Source organism: Diprion similis, chromosome 9 (assembly GCF_021155765.1).
Source record: "Diprion similis isolate iyDipSimi1 chromosome 9, iyDipSimi1.1, whole genome shotgun sequence".
Lineage (NCBI taxonomy): Eukaryota > Metazoa > Arthropoda > Insecta > Hymenoptera > Diprionidae > Diprion > Diprion similis.
In genome coordinates this window covers 5,051,297-5,066,518 of record NC_060113.1, presented here as the reverse complement: position 1 = coordinate 5,066,518, position 15,222 = coordinate 5,051,297, and the positions used below count along the sequence as shown (strand labels likewise).

Genomic DNA, 15,222 nt, shown 5'->3' with positions numbered 1-15,222 from the left:
TCTGATCCTCCGAAGGTGAGGAGGAGGAGGACGAAGAGGACGAAGAGGAGCCTAACGCTTATCTTTAAGGCGATCTTGTCTAACGCGCTATCCGAGGAATCCCGTCGTCTTACATTCTGAGGATGCCGAACTGCGGAACGACGCGATGTCTTTCTCGGCCCTTCGTCCTCCAGGTTCCTCCCGACTGCCGGACGACTTCCTGGGGGATTATTTTCCCATTAGGATCTTGTCTCTTCTCTGCAGGACAAATTGACCGCCGCCGCCGCCGCCGAATCCGTTGTGCCCGCACGCTTCGCTGACGATAGATTTTCCCAGACTACTCAAAGTACTTTTTACGCATCGCGTTTCTCGGGGGTGGGGTGGGTGAGCGAGAATTACAAAGAAACGGAAAAGTCGGTATTAAATATCGGCTTGAATTCTCAAGAATTTATCTTTTTATCGATATATTTAAATGAAATTTTTCTTAACAATCTACACACCGTTTTACTTATCATTTTATCATGGAAATTAACGTCTGCGTGGATTTATGGAAGGTTAATTGTGCTCTTTTCAAGCTTATCCAGAATTTTTATTATTCACCATTTTTTTTTCTTCTTTTTTTTTACCGCAGGGAAAAAGGCAGGCAATAAATAGAGAAACCCAGCCAACCATGCATCTTTGGACAGGATCTGTTATATATCTGAAATTACGTTTATAAACGCGCTTAGGGGTGCAATAAAAATTCCTCCCGGCTATTCTGATCTCGAGTGCCTAGATTTAATAGATACGTTAACAGCTCTATGGAACACGCATTCTAATTAGCTCAGCCTTGTGACGTGTCCATGTAATTGCCATCCTATAGATATAATCGTCTATAGAAACTGGAACGCAAATGTCAAAAGTTGTATAGTCGTTAGATTTTATACGTGTATAGCAGATTCTAGAAAATATAGATATCGTAAAAATATTGTTGAAATCAGAAAGAAAGAGAAAAAAAAATTTGGTACAAGTAACTATTTACGCGTGTTTATAATTTTTATTACTACATTCTATGATTATTACAACATTAAACCTGTTTGTCTAGTTTAAAATATTTTCTCAATTCAACAAGGTCTTCTCGTACTATAATTAAAAGAATAAAATTCATTTCAAGTTTGTACGCTTGAATAATATTTTTCGATTCTTCGCTCACTGTGATAAGTAAAAATAATCAATGACTATGAAACTAAACGACGAGTGGACATTTTTTTTTTTCAATTTACAAACATTTTCATTTCTGCAAAAATTTTTCATTCGAAAAACTTGGCAAATTCTTTTGTCTTGTTCGTCTTCCGCAATGTCAGACTGATTTTTTACACTCTTGACGAATAAAAATGGACAGAAATGAGCGACAAGAGTCCTTGAGAATACGTTTTTCTCCAAAAGGACGAACCTCAGTCATACACGTATACTCGGTATGCGCGATACCTTCGGTTAATTAAAATTTTAACCGGCTTTGATCGTACAGCGCGACTAATAACGCTATACAGACAGCGAATGCAAGCGCTCTTCAACCTTTTCAAAGATTCTTGTTAATTAACATCCTCCATCCAGTACAATCGAGAGCTTATGCACGCGTTTCTGCGTTTATCTCACTCCTCAAAACTATCTCTCTCTCTCTTTTTCTCCACTTCTCACTTTGAAAGTAAAATGCACCCCCCCCCCCCCCCTTTTGCTGATTGTAAAATGATTAGTAAAGTTACTTTTTCATATTTTAACCAACCAAATCTAAAAATGCAGAAAGTCAACAAACAAATGAATTTTTTACATTTTGAATTCGAACTTTTAACTAATCTTTTAACGAATCTAGTTTTTATATCATTGAATAAAATACCAGCTACAGTTGAGAAAAAAAAAATATATATATATATATATATATTAAATCATTCAAAAATATGCGAAACTTAGTAAGTGATTTTGAAAAATGAAGCCAAACAAGTATCACGACGTGACAGACGTTAATTTTTATTCTTAGCTTAGCTGATTATTATTGATTGATCAAATTTTTAGGCACATTGGAAAATTGGATGACAATAATTCTGTAAAGGGGATATAATAAAACTTATAATTGAAAAATTCGTTTGATTGTTGATTTTGTAAATTTTTTTTCGGTTTAGCCGATTAGTCGATTCAGCCCAGTAACCCGGCGAAATCGTGGGACAATAATTTTTATTCTTTTCCTTCTTGCCGGAGAAATTCAATTCGATTGCCCCGTTACGGTTTAAGGATTTACGAGGATCGCAGGAAAGCAGGACTCTGCTTTTTGTATATGCCAATTCGAAGGCGGAAGGGAGTTCCGTTAAGCTTACGATCTCTTCATCGCGGTGGAAAATTTGTAAAATTTGTAAAATCTGTTTAACGTCTTCATACGTTAAGCGGCGCGAGTTTACGACTTCCTTCGATCTCTATTCTCACTTATTTTTTAGAACAATCCGATGGAAGGAAAACCTTTCGCCAGCTCCGAACACAATACCGCGCACTTTATCCCAGTACCGACTTCGACTTTTCACCGCCCCAAAGTGACTCGCTATCGCTTACTTTCGCCCTTCACCCTCGACTTGTACAGCTTCGAGTGACACTTTGCGCGATCTGGGGCGCGACTGATATATTTTTATCGATTACGACATGTTGAAGAAGGAGAAAAGAGAAAAGAATAGAGGATAAAGTACGACGATGATATATGAACGAGAAGCATGTGGCGATAATTGGATCTCAATGTCGGCTGGAAAATAAATTAGTTTAAGAGATAAACAATTAATTGTAAAAGATGGAATTGGTGACGAAATTTTGGTTTCAATCCAGGGTTCAGTCTGGGTATTAGGGTGTTTCAGGAGAAAAATAATTTACGATTTCCAACCATGGTATACTCTGAAAAGTTTATTTAAATTAAAAGAAAGATTCTGTGAAACGAGATGAAGTCGATTTATTTTTTACTTTTGTTACATTCTTTCAAATTTACGAAGTTTCGCGAGTGAGATTTTTTTTTCTATAATATTAGGTCCACAGTTGATGTTTTGCGAAACTTATCCGACGACTTTTTCACTATTAATTCAATCTCGTGAAATAGTTGTAATTTAATATGAAATCTTAATTTGGAAGAATAAGATTACCGGTTGATAAATAAATAATATATAAATGTCAGGAAAGAAATAATGGTTGAAGTGTGCCAAACCGTGTATCATAAAAAAAAAAAAAAAAATTGAAAGAAATCTTTTTAAACAAAGTGAAAAATCCAACTACAAATGTCTTTTGAAAAAATCTTTCTTTATCAATGGTGGAAAATTGGAAATTATCTTCTCCTGAAACAGCCTAATTGGCATAGAAATAAATTCTGAACAATGGGGTTTGTTCCTATGGAAGTCGTGCAGGGGTGCAGAACTGTGCAGCACCGCGATTCTCATCAGAGGCATTGAACACTGACAAGTTCCAAAGGCTTGAACGCTCTCTATCTCTCTACCTATACGTAGGTACCATGGCTGGCTATGGTTTGCGACGGTAAACACTGTCTAGTGGAGGAGAAATAACCCGGGAAAGGCAGATTCGTGCTTTATGGGGCTCGAACACGAAAGCCCCGCGACCATCCTATCTTTATATCAACATGGCACGTAACCTAACCCATTGTTTCAGAGAAAATGAAAGCTCGGAAACAAATTCCCGTACAAGAAACCGGCACGAGAGTTATTACCGAGTGTTGAGAAGGATTTACTCCTGATCTATTTCGAAATCATGCTTTTCGTTCATGGAAACTTGAATTACGACTTTGATTAGTTACTCAACCCTGCTGAACACTGTTTTCATATTCTATAACGAAGATTTAAATGTTCGATGGATAGTTTTCAGGAGTTACGAGAAAATCAGCTGAGAAAGAAATTTCACCCATTGGACGTAAATGAAATTAAGATAATAATGAAGTTCTTTTTTTTTTTTTTTTTATTTTTTTTTTTTTTTCTAAAAGACAACAATCTGTTGGAAATTTATTGCCAATTTTTTCGTTCACGAAAACAAGTAAAGAAGTAAAATAGATTTTGAAAAGTGTTTAACATACGAAATGAAAAATAATGCTCTTAACTTTCTGAGTGATTAAATAAATGAATTCCGAATCATTCAGACTTTCAATTCAAAATCATTTCGAATTTAAACAAAAATACATATTAGATAAATAAAATTTATTAAATTAAATTTCTCACCAAAATATCGAAATTCCACATTTACTTCCAACTTTTGATTCAACAAATTGTTAATTTTTTCAAACAAACGTTTCCCCAGCATATAAATCACCGATAAAACTTATACGTTTCATTTCAAACCATAATTGAGCTTAAATTCGACACACGTAGAAGCTAAAATTCGTACGATTCGTTGGATAATTTGGGCAATTTTAAGCAGGGCGCGGAGGTTAATTCTTCACGGTTTTTGTAACGACGGTATAATATCTTCACACTTTAATACGAAAAAATCTTATTCCGTTGCTGCCGATCCTCGCGCCGTTGTTACAGCCTCGATCCTCTCATCGCCCTGGCCAAGATCGTTCTTTCCACGCTTTACAATAGCGGTGTCTGTTTTTTTCTCTCTCTCTCTCTCTCTTTCCTTCATTTTTTCATGCCACAAACCACGGAGGCAGAAGCTACATCGCCTCTCTACTCAATCATCTCTACTCAAACCGTTCACTCTGCACCTGACGATAAACCGAATCTCTTTTATTTCCATTTCGATCATCGGATCGTTTCAATTATTCCCCGTCTACGCGTTTTAACAAAATACCTTTCGTTAGCCGGCATTCTCTGAACTAAATTGAGTGATTACCAATCAATTATACACCTAGAAATAAGTTTAAAACAAAAAAAAAAAAAAACCACATATTACTGCTACAGATATTCGCTTTTTACACTTTCCAAGTACCTATAACGTTTCATTTCATCGTTCATTCGAGCCTGTTTTAAAGAAACTTTCGTAACACTGTCCTCAAATTAATAATTCGTACAATTGACTCTGCGGTGCACAATTATTATATATATATATATAGTCGGTGGTATATGAGAATTGATTGTAAAAAGGAGTAAGAAAAAAAAAAATTGAAGAAATAAAGAAGAAAAAAAAAAACCGTGTATCAGGCTGCACGACGAAGAGAAGTATTTCGATTTGTTAACTAAGTTTAGTCACGCTATCGCAGCCCTCGTATATGCTTGTTGTTCTTATTCTGCCTCCTCCTGCACCCCGGTGCATGTATATGAAGAGGATATAGATTTCACCCGTATCACCGGGCGTCTCTGCCCTGAGCCCATAAACTTTTATTAAGATTGCTTTATTTCGACTTACCATTAGCTGCTCGTCTCTTCCATCGAACCAGCTCGCTTATAAGACTGTTACGAATTACGCCGAATAAGATCAGTGGGATTGCGTTTAGGCTTGGTGTCGTTTCATCGATGATGATCCGGATATCGGTTTAATTGCGATCTGAAACCGTTCGGTGCTTCGGACCTTTTCAACTTGTGTTTAAACTTTGAATTCCTCGACGAAATTATTACTTTTTTTTTTATTATTTCTTCGATCTATACGTATAGAATCGATCTACGAGTCAAGTTTCAGTTTGAATTCAAAATACGTGTAGGGGAGAGTGAGGCAAAGTGGGATCCCCTTAAGAAAATAATACCGAAAATCAGAATAAAATGTTTAGTTTTTATTTTTTTTTTAAATTATGTTAAATTATTGCGTCTAGCTTTCTTGAGAGAAAAGTAATCATTAATTCAAGTTGAGAAAATTACTTGACTTTTCACGAGTCACAACTTGAAACGTTTTGAGTTATAAAATGTGCTATTATTCGAGTTAATGATTTCCGAAAAAAAAAATTTCAGGGGACCCCGCTTTGCCACAAAATTTTTTTAGATATCAAAAATTTTAAGCACTCCACTTTGCCCCACCCTCCCTTATACGATGACATCGTCAAGGTACGGATCGTCTGCCGTTGAAACTATATACCTACAAAAAAAATCTACGTCGCGGGATAATTTTTTATACTTATTTCTTCACATCTTTACCTTTTACTCGCTGTTATTACCAGCAACCGTTATACAATTATCATCCGTTAAATTTTCCGTTTCGTTATAATTCACGTTGGAGGGGGACGGAGGGGGGGGGGGGGGGATCACATTGACGATCGAAACGAATAATTAATCATCACTAGATAAAAAACGACTGCATAAAAAAAAAACTGTCGTTATAGTTTAAAAAAAAAAAATTACGCGCGCACCGTTTCGAGCACACCCGGCAAACCGGCTCCTGAGAGCCTGCATATGCACCGTTTTTATCGCCCTGATAAGACGAGCCGTTACAGGGTAGCGCGCGCTGAGTACTGAATGCATTCCGTCACACGGGACTTGAAATCTTGGCTTCGGCGAGCCTCGGCTTTATTCGGTAGATTCCGCCCCCGAGCACGTGGCTACGAAACCACCCCCGAGTGTCAAATTGTCCGCCCCTAAGCAAACACGCGCCTCTCCCAACGCCTAATGCACTCGGTAAACATGTCGAATTGTAAAAACAAGCCTGGCCATATGAACGTCGGGGGGGGGGGGGGGGGTGGTTTTTTTTTTTTTTTTTTCTGCGGGGGATGAAATTATTTCCTCGGTTTTAATTATTCTTCCTGTTTTTTTTTTATTTTGTTTTTTTCCCAACATCCGAGGACAAATCTTTCCGATTTAGTCGGCTCGCTTAGCGCGATCGTCGTCGTCAATCCCGTGATCAAATATTGAATCGATGCGTCAATCGGTGAGGGTGACGGGGGCGTTAAATTAGCCCAGAATCGACGGGACTCTCTTGTCGTCGATGAGAGCCGAATGAATAGTAAATACAACTGACGGATATATACATATATACGCGCGTTACGGAAAAATGATGGGGTAGGAGGGGGTGGGGGTGGGGGTGAGGGTGGGGGGGGATGATAATTTTGTTCATTAGCCACAGAAACTCGCGAACGCTTTTGTGCAGGCAACGTGTTTGCGCTCTGACGATGAGTTCAATGCTCGGTTCTCTCTCATCACTCGATCACCCAGATGTCACGAGGAGGCCGGGTTTCTCGAACCGGTTTATCCGTGGACCAAAGGAGAGGAATAGCAGACTAGATTCACGCGAGATCTGGATGAGCGTCACTGTCAAGCCCGACGAGAGATGATGGTTAATCATAGAATGGTGAGCTGGAGTATAAACGTTCGTATTCCAGGGTGGATTTCAAACTTTCCGCCAAAGCAAAAGTTTTTTGTTTCTTTGTTTGTTTTTTTTTTTTTTTTTGTTCCCGTTCGGGTCAAATTTTTTTTTTTTTTTTCTTTACACACTTTTCGAATTTTTCAATATTTTTGAAGGGTTTCATCGTTTTTCTTAATTAAACAGTAAAGTAAATAAGATAAAGACGAAAATTTTGTTTCTTTTTTTTATAACAATAATAATCTTGGTCGAACTTTTATGTTCCATTATTTTAGTTAGGGGGTAGAAAAAAAATTGATAAGGTTAATACGCAATAGGATATGTAAGGAGATTTTCCTCGCCGTTGATCTTTGGTGAATTTTATTATTTTTATATTCTGTACGTAAAATTTTTTATTTATTTTATTAGCATAAGTTTAGTATTTATCAAATTATTATACATATTCGTAAGATGCGAAATACAAAAAAAAAAAAAAAGGAAAGTCTCGGAATTACAGAGTAAAATTTAGACATCGATGCTTGATTTCAAAACGCTTCGAAATTGTTAGAAATCTTTAGTTCATTTCTTCAATTTTATTAATTTCTTCAAACGACTATTTTTAAAAAGGTGAATAACTGTAAAACAGTTTTCTATTCTTTTTTTTTTTTTTCTTGAAGAGGCAATTTGATTATACCGATTGTTGTTCATCGGATATACGATAAACATAGAAAAAAAAAAGAAAAAAAAGAAAAGTAGATATACTTGTGAAATTGTGGGAAACAGTTTTGCGAATAAAATGAGTAATCTGAACCTGACGGATGTTCAGTTCTCAGAGGAAGTTTTGATTTTTCTAAATGTCTGCAAACCGCTTGGAATGAATTTTCAAAAACATAACATTATCGATTCACTTTTCTTTCACACAGTATTCTTGTGATTATAACTGTAAGAAATTGAAGAAGAATAACGAACGTCGTAGAAGATTTGCAAAGAATGTTGCAAAGAATTGAACGAACTGGAGGACGAATAATGAATATTAAAAAGTATGAAGAAGGCGTTAAAAATATTAAAAAAAAAAAAAGTTTTTTTCTCTCTACGTATGTTAACGAAATATATTTTGAAACAAATTTAACGCGTACTCTATCGATTCGGGCCGCACCTTTTTTAAAACTGCGTATGTTTTAACACCCTCGACCGCATTTTTCAGAAACGTGAAATTCACCTTTCTCTCATTCCGCATTTCGAACGCATTCCGAGCACCGTCATGGCGATGGCATGGCATGGCGGTCCAACTCGACGCGCAACTTCGCATTGATATTCACCAAGCTTCACTCTGCCCACTGATGAACTGGGACGAGAATTACCTCACCTAGCAACGCCTACGTGCGGAGCTTGATATTCGTCTGGTAGGTTAATGTGGATAAAGAAAACGGATGAATAAAAGAAACTCACGAATTACAGAAAATTTTTACAACCTATCCTGATCATTTCCGGTGACTAGAACTAGTAACAATAACTTAATTATCGACACGTATTTTTACCACGTGCATGCAGTTTGGATCAAAGATGAAAAAAAATCGTCGATATAACGATCGCCGAGGAGGATATATATATATATACATATATATGCCGAGGCGAATAATTATCACTCGGAATCGCTAAAGTGGGCACAATTTCAGGCATGTGTGCTTAGGACGACATCTGGGATCCAGCGGCCCTTGATTTGTGCTCCTTGTTTCTGGTCCGGTCCAAGATCTATGGTCCTTCCACCCCAGAGCCGCTGTCCCTTCACTCAGTCATTGATGTATCGTTTCAATTGTCTCAGGACCACGCCTGCGCTGCTGCAGCCAACGTGACAAAGGGAGGAGAATAAAAAGCCATGGAAGGTTCACGTCTGGTTTTCGTTTGAAAAGAAATTTCACTTCAGGATTGTCGTAGGAGAAGTCAAAAATGACGTGTTTTTTTTTTTTTTTACAACACTTTTTTCACCATCGTAGTTGGCTTTTCTCCAAATGCGATTAACCGTACGAGAGTAGAATTTAAGGGGGGGGGGGGGGGGGGGGGGGGGGGGGGGGATTGTTGTCTTGGTGATATGAAAGTTGTGCCAATTTTGTCAAGTAGTGGATAACTTTGGTTATTTCCGTTGATTCACGCATCTGCAGACCGTTAATGTCCCGCATCAATCTTCTCGGAAACTGAGAGAAGATTGTATCGTCCTGAACGGTTCGCCGCGACTTGACGCGAAGTGGTGATCTTTCAAATCGACGTAAAAACTGTAATCGTTATTTATCCTCTGCTGGAAGTGATAATTTAACTAGCAAAGAAAGGGTTATTGGAAACTCTTCTCATTTATGACGTCGGAACCTGGTTGTTAGCGCAATTTTATCACCGGTTAATCAAAGTTCTTAACGTTGATGAAGATAAATGATAATTTTTGTGCCTTAAAATTACTCAATTTATGTCAAAAAAGTAAAAAAAAAAAAAAAAAAAAAAAAAAAAAAAAAAATGATACGTCAAAGGTCATATCTTGGCCTGATTGGATTAGTTTGATTTTCTTCAACCATATGGCGCATGCAAAGTGATTTTGCAGACGCTTTTTATCAATCAGCGGAAAATTTTGTCTGCGTTTTTGGTGCGGGACTAAGGGTATAACATAAAGGGAAGATAAATACTGTACAACAGCGATACGGAATTCGTCTGACATCAGAAATTCGATCAAAATGGTTTGAATTCTTGTCCAAAGAGACGGATCGCCGAAACGATTGTGGAATACTAATGCTCGGCGGTGGGTGGAGGAGGACTGCTGGAACCTTTCTTCTATTCCATCTTCTTACATCCGTTTTTTCGTTCCCTTTGCCGAGGGGTCCTTCACTCTCTCTCTCGCGACGCGGTGCGACGTCATGGTGTGCCGCTGCTTTCGAAGCCCCTCCTCCTCCTCCTCCTCCTCCTCATCCGATGGATTCTTTTTCTACTGCAAGCGGCGGTCCTGCCGGAGGCATTTTAAAGTGTCCCGCAATATTTATGAGCCAACAAACTCTCCCCCCCCCCCCCCCCCCCCCCCTCCCCACCCACCATCCCGGAAAATGCTCGCGGGAATTGAGAGATTCTTGTTTTACGCTCGGCGAACGTATGGAATCATTCGATTCGTCTCCTCCGACGTACCTACGTATGCAAAAATATCGAAATCACGATAGATTCAAATTTTTGATACTTTTTTAATCGCCAGCTTAATCAATTTGGAATCCGACACATCAGGCGAGATTTTTCTTTTTTTTTTTTTTTTTTTCGTTTTATTCTTTTCTCGCTTCGACGGCATCGATCTTAACCATTAACGTCTTAGGTCGTTGATCCCAGGGTTTGCCGAGCTTTCGAAACCCCCGAGGAAGAGGCCAATTGACGAAAGCAGGGCGCGATATATTCAAACGGGTGAAACCGCGCGACAACCACAATTCTATTTGGTTCCCTGCAGGATGGAAAACGCACACCGTATGCCCGACGGAGGGGTTTCAACCCTCCTGGTTGCGGCAATGCATACTGTCGGGGCACGTTTTCACCCACCACCACCCCCAATGCCCTCTCTCGCTCTTCGTCTCCGGCTGGTCTAATGGAACCGGGCGATTTCCCCGTTCTGAATTTCGAGCGAACAATGTACCATGGAGAAAGCGAGAGAGACGAAGAGAGAGAGAGAGAGTGAGTGAGACATATCTTCGAGTGTAGGAGAATGCCGGATACCTTCGTGTGTCTTCGTATCCAAATTCAACACAATCGAAAAAGTTTCATTTAGTTAAAAGTTGGTGAAAAAATTTAGCAAATGGATATAATCGGGACAAAAATTGTTTAAATATGGTTTGAATGATCGTAATGAAAAAGTAACAGATTTTTTATAACGTAATGGTTACAAAGTCAAATATCGTTTTCATCTTATCTCCGGAATTGTATATTTCTTGGGTAACAACGATTAGAAAAATCGAAAATAATCTGAGACTGTATCGTAACCGCAACTGGAAATTTCTCTTTTGTGTAACAGGGATGAGTGAAATATATATTTTTTTTTTTTTTTTAAGATAACTTCACTCAATAGCCTGACTATCGGGAGAAAGTTGGTAAAGCTGGTTTTACGGCTGAAGTGTGTATAGTTTTATCTACCGAGAAATGTTTCCAAGAACTCGAAACTGTTTGAGATAAAAATCGCAATGAACGAATGTGTGACAGAATGATTGTTTCTTTTCTGTTTTTTTTTTTCTTCTTCTTCTTTTTCTCGAGAGTCATCAGACTTCAAGGAATGCTGAAATAGTTTCTATTTTATTTATTTTTTTTTTTTTTCCCTCACTCCGAAACATCTTATTTCTCTCGTCTCGGCGAAGTGCGCTGCGCTGCACCTTACTTATAGTGGACTTTGAAATCTGATCCGTACACTTGTGATTAAACGAGGTGTACATCAGGATTGAATTTCGCTTGTGTCTACATTATACCTTTCGGGCTAGCTCACACCGGCTGAAAATCTTTCTCAGAATTCATAATCAGCTGCGCACGTAAAGATGCTGTGTATCTATATGCATATAGTTTTGTGTCTTAGGTGACGATCCAATCGCGACGTTTTTTTTTTGTTTTTTTTTTTTATACACAACTCGTTGTACTTTGTTGTTACAAAGGAGAAGATGAATAACGTGTGAAAAGAAATATCATGTGCGTGATAGTTTAGCAAATGAATTAAAAAAATTTCGATATACGTTTTTGATATATATATTTTTTTTTTAACCACGTCCCGTATTAAACTTACTTTCGATGGTGGTTAAACGGTTCGAGTATAATGGCGGGGAGCAGCTCACTGACTGAAGTCGGTTGATGAAAATCTGGATGTCAAATGGGGTGGAATTTTTGAATTTCAGAGGCTACGTCTGTATAACGTAAGTAAGCAAGCATTTTATCCGTTGCGTCGCAGTGCAGCGCGCAGCGGCACGTCTATTCAAAGAGAAACGTTTCATTTCCCCCGTTTATCGGGCATCACGGGGGCACCGGAATCGTGTCGTTACTTTTTATTCTCCGGTTTATTTTTTTTCTTCCTTTCTCCTTCTCTTTCTTATTCATCCCCGATTGCTTAGCCAGCGAGGAAGTAACCAGAAATCTCTGGTCTCAATGTCGTCCACCTCCTCCTCCTCCTCCTCCTCCTTCTACATCGTCTTCTTCTTCTTCTTCTTCTTCTTCTTTTCCTAGAGAACAACAAGCTAAAGGAATACGAAAACCGCACTTCTACCGGCGATTCCGACGATATTTACCGCATGCGAATGCGAATGCGGAGGGGATGAATTTGGTATTCCGATGAAATCCCATGAAAATCGAACGTCACCAGAATTTGAAGTAATGTCCTTCGGTCGCCTATTTCTCCTCTACGAAACATCCCTCTATATTTTCATTTCTTCCGTCGTTTTCCACCCGGAGATTTTAACCCTTACGTCAAAAATTATCTAAAAAAAAAACAAAAAAAAAAACATCCAAACAATTTTATTTGCAATGATCTTTGATGTCGAGTCTCCAGCTACCCAGATCTTGCAGCGTAAGGGTTAATGAAAGAAGAAGAGGAACCGGAAACTCCATCTTCAGATCCGGAATGAAGACTTCTTTGCCTTCTTTCCACACGAGTGCAATATACGCAATATTATACAACTTGCACAGACTCTCCGTACCCAGCGTTGAAACGTTGGATGAAAACCTTCAAGTTTTAAGTGGAGAAACCTTCGCGTGGTTCAAAGCTGGTAACGAGTTGCTTGAAGTGCGGGTATAATGTAGAATTTTATTCACAGACGATGATTTTGTATCTGTGTGACAGCGGTGTAACCCAACGTCACGTTGCGTTGCCCGTCAAGGCCTCGATGACTTGTTCGTTTTGAACCTAACGTAGGAATCATCCTTTTTTTTCCTCTTCTCTCTTGTTACGTTACTACGTCCAGCTCATTTACCGCTTGGTCATTCCCATGGTGTAAAAATATCAGGCTCGTTAGAAGCTCGAAATGTAGGTTAAATAAATAAAAAAAACAATAAGGAAATAGAAAAATTTATCACAAGCCAAATAAGATAGAAAATCATTCTTTCAAACAATGTCAGTGTGATTGTTGGAGAAAAAAATATTCTTCCTTCTCTTTTTATATAATTCATATATCTTAACGACAATTTACAAATTCTCATATATATATATATTTATGCCTACGAATAGTTCGACAATATTTTTTATAATCAGAATATCAGAATATTTGATTAGATTGAAATTTATTCACTATATCGGAGAATCTTTAAACTCGATATAGTATATTCTCTAATTCGGAATAAATGTGAATAAAAAAAAAAAAAAAACCATGTAAGGTCTGATTAGCGCTAAAGACATGGAACGAAAGGTCTTAAAAACTAGAAGTGAACTTTTTTTTTTAGGTACACGTTGACATGCCAATAAAAATCTCTATCGCTGAGATGTTTCGTAGAGGCGTTCAACTCCGGGGATCCCGAGGGAACGAAGCACTTGTCTTTATTTACCCCAACCGCCGCCGTGGCGTGGCGTTTCCCTGCCTTCCTACGCGTAGTAAAAATCGTCGATTGGCTTTATTTGCCGATCTCGTGGCGCAGCTGCGTTTCGAAGCGGAATACCGAAAAGAGCGGAAAAATAAAGGAGAAACGGCTACAGATAAACAAGACGGGGGAAAAAGAAGTAAGCAAAATACAATAAGAAACAGAATTGTCAACGATCGGAAAACACAATCTCAACGAGACATTTCCTTGAACGAATTCAAACGCACTGACGACGACGACGACGACGAAGACGATGACTACAGAGGGTGAAGAATCGGCGAAGGGTGCGCAAAGAACAAGCAACCGAGATGAGTGGAAATGAGGGTTTCCTCCAGATGCCGGATTTTATTTAGAGGAGATTTACCAAACTCGCGCCTCGAGATTACGACTAATTCTATTCTCCGATCATCCGGAACCACAGCGGACTTAATCAAATATTTGTCTTATTAAAGGGGGAAGGGGGGGGGGGGGAGCAATGTATGTGCCAGGATCATATTTCCGATAATAAGGATATCCGTCTAATCGCATAGGTTTCCAGAAAGGTTGTCATCATTTCATCGACAAAGGATTGTTGAAAAATTTTTTGAAAAAAAAATATTTCGAATTCAACGGTGTTATATATGACTCGTGAATATCAGTAGAGAAATATGATAACGTAGCTCTATTTTTTGTACATTTCAAACTTGAATCATCTGGAACTTTGAGCCGCCGGGTTTCCAATCATGCGAAACTTTGTTGTTTCGTAAGAATTTGATTTCTATATTTCAAGAAATTAGGCGTTTTCGGAACTTGAACCTGGGATTCAAACTTCGCCAATTAATCTCCAGCATTGCCATTCGACTCGTAATTCACATACTACTTATCCATCACGATTCTTCTTATGGCAAGTGAAAAATCTAATGCCAATAAAATTTGGCGAAGTAACCCGCGTTTCAAACCATTTTGCAGCCGGTTTCCCCCCGCAGGGTTTTCATCAAACTGACTAATGTAAGTCTACTGACTTGGTCATGCACACCTATATGTATATACAAATGCAGGTGGCTGGACCCCGAGGGTTTATGGCCCCCAGTTGTCCAGGCCATCCCGGTCACCGAAGGGCCAACAAAGGGCCAAGTAAAAGGGCTCGTTTACATACAAACGACTTGCTCCTCCTCCTCGAAACTTGTTTCAATGAACCCTGGATTTGACTCACTGTCCGAATTTACGTCAATCCGCTTTGATGCGAGGGATAAGACGAGCAATCATCGTTATTACCGTTTATAATAAAACCGACGAATCATTTTCTGTTTGCGTTGCAAAAAAAATAAAATTAAAATAAATGTGAAACGTAGAATCAAATCATTATTATCCAGGGTCGTTTGCACAGGGTGAAACCCTTTCGAATTATTTTTAATTGAATTCTCCCGACGCAATTTCCACCCCCAGCTCCGATAAAACCCGAGACAAGGACTTCGTCTCCGTCGTCGGTATTCTATA

General features: G+C 38.6%; 1 protein-coding gene across 2 annotated transcripts in view; it reads right to left on the bottom strand.

Annotated features, from left to right (window-relative positions):
- The window catches only part of LOC124410696 (protein prickle-like), a 75,472-nt gene that overhangs the window by 46,870 nt on the left and 13,380 nt on the right, over positions 1-15,222 (bottom strand). Inside the window, exon 1 of one of the 2 annotated variants that reach the window (XM_046889270.1) lies at positions 5,335-5,463. The exons of the other annotated variant lie outside the window; for it this stretch is intronic. The gene's annotated coding sequence lies outside the window, so the exon portion shown is untranslated. Of the gene's footprint in view, positions 1-5,334; positions 5,464-15,222 lie in introns of those variants that run through there. 2 annotated transcript variants of the gene reach the window in all.